This window comes from Ovis aries, chromosome X (genome assembly GCF_016772045.2).
Source record: "Ovis aries strain OAR_USU_Benz2616 breed Rambouillet chromosome X, ARS-UI_Ramb_v3.0, whole genome shotgun sequence".
Taxonomy (NCBI): domain Eukaryota; kingdom Metazoa; phylum Chordata; class Mammalia; order Artiodactyla; family Bovidae; genus Ovis; species Ovis aries.
The window spans coordinates 129,128,156-129,140,563 of record NC_056080.1 but is presented as its reverse complement, the minus strand read 5'-3'; the positions used below and the strand labels follow the sequence as shown (position 1 = coordinate 129,140,563).

Below are 12,408 nucleotides of genomic sequence, written 5' to 3'. Positions count from 1 at the left end.
ATCTATCCATCAGTGTGAGTGGGGTATTAAAGTCCCCCACTATCATTGTGTTACTGTTAATTTTCCCTTTCATACTTGTGAGCATTTGACTTACATATTAAGGTGCTCCTGTGTTGGCTGCATATATATATATATATATATATATATATATATATATATATATATATATGTAATTGTTGTGTCTTCTTCAATTGATTCTTTGGTTTCTTCTTTGTCTCTTATCATGGTCTTCATTTTAAAGTCTATTTTACCTCATATGGGTATTGCTACTCCTGCTTTCTTTTGGTCTTTATTTGTGTGAAATATCTTTTTCCAGCCCCTCACTTTCAGTCTGTATGTGTCCCCTGTTTTGAGGTGGGTCTCTTGTAGGCAGCATATACAGGGGTTTTATTTTTGTATCCATTCAGCCAGTCTTTGTCTTTCGGTTAGGGTATTCAACCCACTTACAATTACTGTAATTATTGATGAATATGATCCCATTACCATTTACTTTATTGTTTTGAGTTCGTTTTTATAAACCTTTTCTGTGTTTCCTATCTACAGAAGATCCTTTAGCATTTATTGAAGAGCTGGTTTGGTGGTACTGAATTCTCTCAGCTTTTGCTTGTCTGTAAAGTTTTTGATTTCTCCTTCATATTTGAATGGGATAGTTGCTGGGTAGAGGAATCTTGGTTGTAGACTTTTCTCTTTCATCACTTTAAGTATTTCCTGCCATTCCCTCCTGTCCTGAAGAGTTTCTATTGAAAGATTAACTGTTATCCTTATGGGAATCCCCTTGTGTGTTATTTGTTGCTTTTCCCTTACTGGTTTTAATATTTGCTGTTTGTGTTTGATCTTTGTTAGTTTGATTAATATGTGTCTTGGGGTGTTTCACCTTGGGTTTATCCTGTTTGGGACTCTCTGGGTTACTTGGACTTGGGTGGCTATTTCCTTCTCCATTTTAGGGAAGTTTTCAACTATTATCTCCTGAAATATTTTCTCATGCCCTTTCTTTTCATGTTCTTCTTATGGGACACCTATGATTTGAATGTTGGGGCATTTAACATTGTCCCAGAGTTCTCTGAGGTTGTCCTCACGTCTTTTAATTCTTTTTTTTTCTCTTTTCCTCTCTGCTTCACTTATTTCTACCATTGTATCTTCCACCTCACTTATCCTCTCTTCTGCCTCAGTTATTCTACTGTTGGTTTCCTCCAGAGTACTTTAAATCTCAGTTATTGCATTGTTTATTATTGATTGACTCTTCTTTTTTCCTTCTAGGTCCTTGTTAAACATTTCTTCTATCTTCTCAACCCTTGTCTCTAGTCTATTTTTCCATAACTCCATTTTGTTTTCAAGATTTTGAATCATCTTTACTGTCATTCTGAATTCTTTTTCAGGTAGACTCCCTATTTCCTCCTCTTCAGTTTGGTTTGGTGGTTTTTTATCATGTTCCTTCACCTGCTAAATATTTCTCTGCCTTTTCATTTTGTTTAAATTGCTGTGTTTGGGGTGCCCTTTCTGCAGGCTGGAAGTTCATGGTCCTCTTAATTGTGGAGACTGCTATCTGTGGGTGGGGTTGGACCAGTGGCTTGTCAAGGTTTCCTGGTTGCAGGAACTTGTGTTCTGTGTTCTGGTGGGTGGAGCGGGATCTTTTCTCTCTGGAGTGCAATGAAGTGTCCAGGAGTGAGTTTTGGGGTTTCTATGGGCTGCATAGCTTTGGGCAGCCCATCTTTTAATGTTCAGTATTGTGTTCCTGTTTTGCTGGAGAATTAGCGTGGTGTATCTTGCAATGGAACTTGTTGGCTCTTGAGTGGAACTTAGTTTCAGTGTAGATTTGGAGACTTCTGGGTGAGCTTTTGTCTTCACTTTCACAACCAGACACATCCACAACTGTGCATTGTTTCCACTTTGTCTCACGCTCTTCTTTCCTTCTGGACCTATTTCTCTGCTCTTCTCCAGTAGCATATTGGACACCTGCCGACCTAGGGAGTTCATCTTTATTTTCTTAGGTCTTAGATCTACATTTCATGACTTATGGCATGCTTTACTTTTATTTTTAATATATTTAAATATGTTTAAATGTAAATTAATATTTAGGTATACTACACTTTGACTTGTTTTTTCTATAAGTTGTGAGGTATGTGTTAGAGTCCATTTTTTTAGTTATGCAAACTGTACAAAAAAGATCTTCATGACCCAGATAATCATGATGGTGTGATCACTCATTCAGAGCCAGACATCCCAGAATGTGAAGTCAAGTGGGCCTTAGAAAGCATCACTATGAATAAAGCTAGTGGAGGTGATGGAATTTCAGTTGAGCTATTTCAAATCCTGAAAGATGATGCTGTGAAAGTGCTGCACTCAATATGCCAGCAAATTTGGAAAACTCAGCAGTGGCCACAGGACTGGAAAAGGTCAGTTTTCATTCCAAACCAAAGAAAGGCAATGCCAAAGAATGCTCAAACTACTGCACAATTGCACTCATCTCACATGCTAGTAAAGTAATGCTCAAAATTCTCCAAGCCAGGCTTCAGCAATACGTGAACCATGAACTTCCTGATGTTCAAGCTGGTTTTAGAAAAGGCAGAGGAACCAGAGATCAAATTGCCAACATCCACTGGATCATGGAAAAAGCAAGAGAGTTCCAGAAAAACATCTGTTTCTGCTTTATTGACTATGCCAAAGCCTTTGACTGTGTGGATCACAATAAACTGTGGAAAATTTTGAAAGAGATGGGAATACCAGACCACCTGACCTGCCTCTTGAGAAACCTGTATGCAGGTCAGGAAGCAACAGTTAGAACTGGACATGGAACAACAGACTGGTTCCAAATAGGAAAAGGAGTACGTCAAGGCTGTATATTGTCACCCTGCTTATTTAACTTATATGCAGAGTAAGAAACGCTGGACTGGAAGAAACACAAGCTGGAATCAAGATTGCTGGGAGAAATATTAATAACCTTAGATATGCAGATGACACCACCCTGATGGCAGAAAGTGAAGAGGAACTAAAAAGCCTCTTGATGAAAGTGAAAGTGGAGAGTGAAAAAGTTGTCTTAAAGCTCAACATTCAGCAAACAAAGATCATGGCATCTGGTCCCATCACTTCATGGGAAATAGATGGGGAAACAGTAGAAACGATGTCAGACTTTATTTTTTGGGGCTCCAAAACCACTGCAGATAGTGATTGCAGCCATCAAATTAAAAGATGCTTACTCCTTGGAAGAAAAGTTATGACCAACCTAGATAGCATATTCAAAAGCAGAGACATTACTTTGCCAACTAAGGTCCATCTAGTCAAGGCAATGGTTTTTCCTATGGTCATGTATGGATGTGAGAGTTGGACTGTGAAGAAGGCTGAGCACCAAAGAATTGATGCTTTTGAACTGTGGTGTTGGAGAAGACTCTTGAGAGTCCCTTGGACTGCAAGGAGATCCAACCAGTCCATTCTGAAGGAGATCAACGCTGGGATTTCTTTGGAAGGAATGATGCTAAAGCTGAAGCTCCAGTACTTTGGCCACCTCATGGGAAGAGTTGACTCACTGGAAAAGACTCTGATGGTGGGAGGGATTGTGGGCAGGAGGAGAAGGGGACGACAGAGGATGAGATGGCTGGATGGCATCACTGACTCGATGGACGTGAGTCTGAGTGAACTCCGGGAGATGGTGATGGACAGGGAGGCCTAGCGTGCCGCGATTCATGGGGTCGCAAAGAGTCGGACACGACTGAGCGACTGAACTGAACTGTCCAGTTGTTTTGGTTTTATTTCTTCTTTTGCAATATACTTTTCTTGGGATTTTCTTCATAGACAATAATGTCATCCACAAAGATGAAAGAAATCTTTTTACTTTATAATTTGTGTGTCTTTTATTTCTACTCTTTTTACTTTGCCTTCTTGTACCAATAAGATTTCCATTATGAAAATGGAACTTATGAAAATGGGGAGTTCATCTTTCTGTGTCATATCTTTTTGCCTTCTCATAGTGTTCATGGGATTCTCAAGGCAAGAATAGTGAAGTGGTTTGCCATTCCCTTCTCCAATGGACCACGTTTTGTCAGAACTTTCCACCATGACCCATCCATCTTGGATGGCCCTACACAGAATGGTTCATAGTTTCATTGAATTAGACAAGACTGTGATCCTTGTGATTAGTTTGGTTAGTTTTCTGTGACTGGTTTTCATTCTATCTGCCCTCTGATGGATGAGGATAAGAGAATTGTGGAAGCTTCCTGATGGGCGGACTGGATGTGGGGGAAACTGGGTCTTGCTCTAGTGGGTGGGGCCATGCTCAGGACTGTTGTAGTCAGTCTATTTATTAGAGCTTCTTTAATTTCTCTCAGCAAGGTTCTGCAGATTCAGATTACAGGTCATACACATCTATGGACATAGGTGTGCTACATAGATTATCTCTATATATTCATGCTTTATGATGCTATTATTGATGGCATTTTTAAAAATTGGGATAATAGTGCTTTACAATGTGTTAGTTTCTGCTGTAGAATGTAGTGTATCAGCTCTCCATATATCTTCTCCTTCTTGGATCTCCCCCACACACATCTGGGCCACCACAAATCACCAAGCTGAGCTCCATGTGCTATACAGCAGGTTCCTAGTAGCTATCTGTTTTACACATGGTAATGTGTATATGTCAATCCCAATCTCACAATTCATCCCACCCCTGTTTCCCCCTCCCCATATCCACAGTTCACTCTCTATGCATGTCTGTTCATGCCCTGCAAATAGGTTTATTGGTACCATTTTTCTTGATGCTACATGTATACTTTAATATACCATATTTGTTTTTCTCTTTCTAACTTACTTGCCTCTGTATGACAAACTGTAGTTCTATCTACATCTCTGCAAATGATTCAACTTTGTTACTTTACATGGCTGAGTAATATTCCATTGTATATATGTAGCACACCATCTTTATCCATTCAGCCGTTGATGGATATTTAAATTGCTTCCATGAATGGCACTTTTTTTAAAATACAAATCTCAGATATATTTTCACTGAACTGTCAGTAACCAGATGTTGCTGGGAAATCTTTTGGGTTGAAAGCACCACAGAATAGAATAGAAAAGATTCTTGATGCTTACTATGTGTATTATTTAGGTTCCCAGAGAAACAGAAACAATAGGATGTATTTTGAGGAGTTGACCAATGAAATTGAATAGGCTTGGTGAGTCCAAAGTCTAATGTAGGAGGCCAACAGGCTGGAGGCTCAGGAAAGAGTTATAGCTGGAGTCTGAAGGCAGCCTGCTAGCAAACCACAAAGAGCCTGTGTTGTAGATGAAGTTTAAAGGCAGTCTGCTGGCAGAATTCCTTCTGTTCAGAGAAGGTCAGCCTTTTGGTCTATCCATGCCTCCAACTGATTGGATGAGGCCCATCCACATTATCGAGGGCTTAGTGCTTTACCCAAATTCTACCTATTTAAATGTGATTCTCATTCAAAAACACTCTCACAGAAACATCTAGAATAATGTTTGATCAAATATCTGGGCACTGTGGTCCCAGCAAGTTGATACATAAAATTACCATCACAATATTCATTTGCCTAGATGCTCATATCAGCTTTTAGATGTCATTGGCAATGTACCAAAACAAAGGACAAAAATATCATAGAGATAATTCTATAGGTCATCTCCAGAAAATCATTCACTGAAATGAAATAGTTTTACGGCTTTAACATTTGTGTGGTTAGGATTGAATTGTGGAGTTATCTTCATTATCCTCAAACAAATCTACCTTGATGAATTCCTGGGTTCTTGGGTGGTAAGAAAAAGTGGGAGAGAGCATTATGAATGTGGGTATCCATGTATTTAGGTGGGGATGTGTGTGTTTGTGTGTGTGTATTGGTAAAGTTGTGAGAAATATTTGTGTCAGGAATATTTGAGGTTAATTTCTGTGTGTTATGTCAGCCTTGCTCAGTTCCTAGCACATATTAGGAAATGTATCAAGATCGTTGCTATTTGTTTTATCACAGATTTCCTTGGTCAGCATGGTTACCATGGTGACTCAGTGACTGCTGTGGGATTTATTACAGACTGAAATCCATTTGTGACTCTTATCTGAATCTGTCATGACTATGTTAGTTGTTAAGTGCTGCTTTTATAATTTTGTCATTTCTTCTAGATTTATTGATGTTAATTGACATTCAGATGTTGGGTTGAGCTTTCCCTTCTCCCTTATTATTTATTTATTTATTCATATATTTCCTTTATTAGTATGACTCATAGATTCTTATTTTTTCAAAGGGTTACCATCTGACAGAATTATTTTTTTTAATGATCAAACTGTCACAAAATTGGCCTGTCAGCCCTACAAAGTTGTCTCTCTGTCCATTTTATGCCTTCCTAGGATTCTCTGAACATGTGCTTTGCTCTCTGAGCGTGAGTATATGCCAGTCTGCGGGAAGGAAGTGATGATGTTCACTTCAAGGCATTACTTTGAGCATATGAAGAGGAAATGTAGATAACCAACGTGTGTGGCATCTAGTAACCTTTCAGCAATGTTAGTTCCCATTCCAACATTACCTCCTTGACTCTGTCAATGTGATGCCTCATTTCCATAATAGCATGTCTACGGGAGAGAATACTGGACATGTAGCATAAGCAGGGATAAGGGAGCAAGTCCATGATGTGAGAGCCTCAGTGTCACTGCTGTGTGTGGAGGGGGCTGTGTGATGGAGCTGGGGAAGAGGAAAGGCATCATTGCACAGCTTCCAGGGAAATGAGAGGGGGCAGGCAAGCAGATCCTGAGCCCCTTCCCCTGCTTTTCACGGGCTTTCCCTTCCTCTCATTTTCCTCTCTATTCCATGTGTTTATCTCCTTACTCTTCCTTACAGTGGAACATTAGAGAAGGTATGGACTCTGAGCCTCAGAAACGAGATCCAGTAGAGAAGGACCAAGTGTGATATTGAGTCTACTAGACATTTTCCTGGAGCAAAAGAAGAGGGGAATCACTCTTGCCTTTTCCTCCTGAGGGAGCAGCTGCAAGTTAAACTTGGCTAACTGTGTGGTTAAACCAGTGAACCTGGTTTCAGTTCAGGGGGCCTGATTTGGAGGGGACAGAAAGAAGCATGTTGTGACTCGCTTTCATCTCTTGACATCACTAAAATTCTGGGAATTGGCAACATCATCTGAATGCTGACTGGAAGGCTTATTTGAGAGACAGGCTTGCCCCGCCCCTGAGCCTCTGTCCTGTCCCTAAAGTTGCCCAGTTGGGACTGTCACGTGGTAGATTCATGAACTACCTTGGACCATGCTGTTACCTCATTCCCTTGGCTTGGAGATGTTCCTCATTTTGCTGCTGAACAGTTTCCTTTGGGAAGGGCTAAAAATACTATTTTTTTTACTACCAAAAAACCAAGACACTTTTGTTATAAATAAAAAATGGGAAATATAGGAGAGGAAAAAAAATTAGAGATTCTTACAGTGGATAAGCACTGTTATCATTTGAATACATTTTTATAAATTTTATTATGCAATTGGTAAGTTTTTTTTATTTAAGTATAGTTCATTTACAGTATGTGAAGTAACTCAGACAGAGAAAGACAAATATTATATCATATTGATTATATGTGGAGTTTTAAAAAATAATATGGGAGAGAAGAGGGTAGGATGAATTGAGAAGTAGCATAGACATATGTATACACACACACACACACACACACACGCCTATCAGGTGTAAGCCAGATAACTAGTGGGAAGCTCCTATATAATACAGAGAGCCCAGCCTGGTGCTCTGTGAGGACCTAGAAGGGTGAGATGGGTGGGAGGGAGGCTCAAGAAGGAGAGGATATATGTATAATTACAGCTGATTCACATTGTTGTACAGCAGAAACCAGCACAACATTGTAGAACAATTATCCTCCAAGTAAAAAATAAAATGAATACAAATGAAAACTATAGAATACTTTTTAATATAAATGTATTGTGAAGGTCAGTCTATGCCAATCAGTAGAAATGCACATAATAATAAAAATGGCAGTGGTAACATTAATAGTCAATTTGTATGTCATAGTAGTGATAAGAATACTTAATGTTATTGCTGATTTCCCCTCTGCCTACGCTATTGTAAGTGCTAAACGTGTACTTGCTCATTTAGTCCTCATCGCAACCCACAAGGAGGAGCTTCTGTTGTCTGAATTTAAACATCAACAAGTGAGACAGAGTGAGGACAGGGCTCGCCAGTCACAAGACTAAGGTGTGAACAGATTCTGGGTGGCTGCTGAGATCCACATCTAACCAGTGGACACTACTCCTTCTCATCTGATAAGATCTGCAAAGCATAATCAACCAAACTGATGTACAGTTGTTTTTCCCACTTCAATACACAGGAATTTAAAATAGTGATAGTGACCACTATAGTTTGGAATTGGGTGGAATGTGTCCTGTTATGATCTAGAAGGGTTCCCCGATATCTCATCTCCCTTCCTGTGCCTCTAGGGCATTCCCATTCCAAAGGCTTTCCTATGTTTGAGCTAGGAACCCTCTTGCTCCGCTCCATTTTGTTTTGTTTTTATATAGGTACAAGAGCAATTGGTATTCATTTTAGGTAAAGACAGATGCCATAGAAAAGAGGTGAAAAAAGCATTACCCCAAAACATACCACCCAATTAAACTGCATTTTCCTCTATATTATATTCCTCCAGAATTTTCTAATGTAGATATTAATCTTTTTAATAACCTAACAATCGATAGTTATTTAATTTTAATTGATTACTATTTATTTGGCTACACTGGGTCTTAGTTGCAATACACGGGATCTTTGATCATCATTGCAGCATGTGGGACCTTTAGTTCTGGCATGGGAACTCTTAGTTGTGGCATGTGCGATCTAGTTCCCTGACCAGGGGTGAAATCTGGGCACCCTGTATTGGCAGCTTGGAGTCTTAGCCACTGGGCAGCAGGGAATTCCCCATAGATATTTATATATTTGTGTGTTTAGTGTTAGTTGCTCAGTTGTGTCTGACTCTGAGATGCCATGGACAGTAGCCTACCAGGCTCCTCTCTCTATGGGATTCTCCAAGCAAGAATACTAGAGTGGGTTTCCATTCCCTTCTCCAGGGGATCTTCCTGACCCAGGGTTGAACCCAGGTCTCCTTCATTGCAGGCAGATTCTTTAGCAACTGAGCCACCAGGGGAGCCCCCATTTATGTGTATATTTGTATATTTATCTACAGTGGATAAGATCTCATCTACATGTACTTTGGGAACCTACATACCTCACTGAAGTTGGTTAAGTGGGTTCCCTGAAAAGATGTGTCCAATCTTAACACCCTCATACAAGTTAATGTGACCTTAATAAAAACTAGCCTTGAGAGACTTGATTCAGTTAAGGATTGAAAGTGAAAAGTGAAGTGGCTCAGTCGTGTTTGACTCTTTACGACCCCGTGGATTGTAACCCATGGAATTTTCCAGGCAAGAGTACTGGAGTGGGCTGCCATTTCCGGGCAGAGGCGTTACTTCTGAGCCACCAGGGAAGCCCCAGTTAAGGATACTGAGGTGAAATCGACAAAGGCTAGTGTTCTTATAGGAGAAAGGAGGGGAGATTTCACACACACAGGGAAGAAAGTCATGTGAACAGATAGTGAGAGGCGGAGATTGCAGCTGTGCTGCCACAAACCAAGGGGCTCCAGAAGCCACTGGACACTACCAGCTGTAAGGATGGATGCTTCCCTGGAGCCTTTGGCAGGAACCTGGCCCTGCTGACACCTTGATCTCAGACTTCTGGTCTCTAGAACTATGAGAGCTTGTCTCTGAAGTTTCTGACGTTTTAAGCCATGAAGCTCATAATAAATTGTTATGGTGACCCAGTTGTGTCCCACTCTTGGCGATCCCTAGACTGTATCCTCTGTCAGTAGGATTTTCCAGGCAAGAATACTGGAGTGGGTAACCATTCCCTTCTTCCAGGGGATTTTCCTGATGCAAGGATTGAAACCAAGTCTCCTGCATTGTAGGCAGATTCTTTACCACTTGAGCCATCAGGGAAGCCCCAAGGTGGCCCTAGGAGACTGTTATGAATGAACCATCAGCCTATATCCTATTTTTTATGCCTGTGGGGATAGTATTGCCAATAAAGACATATAAGAAGGAAGAAATATGGCTAAAACTTACTAATGTGCTAAGTACTTTTTATGTATCATCTCCATCAGTCCTTGTAGCACCCTATGAGGTAGATACTGTTGCTGTGCTCATCCCCATTTTATAGAGGAAACGCTGAGTGACAGGGACATAAAGACATGGCCCAGCACTGCACAATTAGGGAGCAGGACAGCATCATACATCAAACTCCCACTGGCTATCTAGTTTACATATGGATAATGTATATGTTTCAATGCTATTCTCTCTCTAAAAGGATTAGTTCTTTGAAAGATTACCAGTTAATATGAAAGAGCCATCTCATCTCAGAAGTTTGTCTCATGGTATAACAGAGAGATACTTGCTTCCTTCATAAAGATTTGTATATTGTCATAGGAGAAAAAAATGAGAAATGACTTTTCACAGTGCCTTCTTTAGGACAAAGGCTCAGACAGACCCTACTTCTTTCCCCAACACTTAAAGGGCCCTGAAGTCTGACCATGCGCTGTACCCTTTGGGCAGATTTCCTCATTCATTCATTCATCAAGACAGCTTTGTGACAAAGGGACCATGAGTCCCAGTCACAGATGCCCAAGATCATGGTGACAGAGCCTGGATCACCTCTGCAGGTATCAGGATGGGATGAGGTCCCATCCCTCACCCTCCCTGAGGACACAGAGCAGCCATTCTTTCAGAAGATGGGCTTTCAGGGCTGGAGAAATGGTCACACACCCCTGCTGTTGTCCCACAGTACTCACTCATCTACCCTATTGGGAGAGGAAGAGGACAGAGAAGATGAAATCCTGCCCCTTCTGCCAGCTGACCTCAGTGTCGGCCACATGCATTGGCTCATCCCTGAAGAGAGGGGTGGGGCTCAGGCAGAAGCTCAGGTACTGCCCTTGAGACAGGTGATCTGGAGGGAGGGCAAGTGATATGTGCAGAAGTGTTTTAAGGAATTGCATTTTATATTTCATGTCCTTTAATCCTAGCAGCTATTCAAGTTACCCATCATTATGACCGTTATTCAGAACACAGTACTAACTTTGCATGCGTGTGTGCTAAGTTGCTTCAGTCGTGTCTGATTCTTTGCGGCCCTATGAACTGTAACCCACCTCTGTCCATGGTATTCTCCATGCAAGAATGGAGAAGTAGAGTGGGTTGCCATTTCTCTCCTCCAGGGGAATCTTGCCAAGCCAGGGATGGAACCCACGTCTCCCACATCTCCTGCATTGCAGGTGGATGCTTTACTGCTGAGCCACCAGATAAGCAAAAACAAGAATACTGGAGTGGGCTTCTATGCCTTCCTCCAGGACTGACTTTAGGGGATTTCAGTTAATCAGGAACACAGGTTTGTTTTCTTCCTGATCAGTAGCTAACTCTGGAATTTTAGGCGTTTTTTTCCATTTTGCCTTGAAGCCCATAGAGAAGTATAAATGGTTTTGTTAGCCTTTACTCACATAGTTATGGACATTTGGAAAGCTTCCTATATTTCCATTTTTCTTTTCTATTTCATGCAATGCTCCAGCAAATATCCTCTTACCAGCTTACTTTTGAACATGTTTAAAAATTTCCCTGCCATGTTCCCTGGGATGTGATTTCAATAGTTTAAATTCTCTCACAAGGTGTCAGAGTGTTCTCATTTCTTACCCACCTCTAAACTTGTGTTCATAATATTTACATTTATTTCTGACTGTGTTCTGTTTCCTTGACTTATTCTGAAGTTGAGCCTCCCCAACCTGCACCCCCAACACACAAGCCAGTTTTCAAATGTTTGTGAATTTTGTCAGATGATAGATAATGAAAGAATATTTAGATGCTTTCAGTAGCATTCTTTAAATTATTAGTGAGTTAGAACATATTTTTATGATTATTGGCCATTTTAATTTCTTCATCTGTGAACTATTTACACATTTTGTCCACTTTGGTATTTTGTCGTAGGAGCTCTACGTACATTCATTGATCCATGGACTTGTGATTTCAATGCATTTTTATTGGGTGAATATTATTTGCCAGACACTCCAGTGAAAATCCACGTCCTAGAAGATGTCTCTTCTGCGATCTAGATGCTTATATTTACTGAGAGTGTCCACTTGGAGAAAGAAAAGTATTAGTATCCATCCATACATGCATGATTGTCAAGGAAAACATACTCAATTCAAAATACTTATCTCTAAGCCCTGAATCACCACAAAGTAAAAAGGAGGCAGTGTTTTACATGAGGAGAGCACTACCTCAGGATTAGCTTTTCTGTGATATCTGCAGTTATGGTAGGGTATTATATATAGATATAGATATACACACACACACACAGCTTTTATATGTATATATATATACAAGCTGGGC

General features: G+C 40.5%; 1 protein-coding gene across 4 annotated transcripts in view; it reads left to right on the top strand.

The window, feature by feature from the left end:
• The window catches only part of BEX4 (brain expressed X-linked 4), a 75,641-nt gene that overhangs the window by 20,007 nt on the left and 43,226 nt on the right, over positions 1-12,408 (top strand). The gene's annotated exons all lie outside the window — the stretch shown is intronic.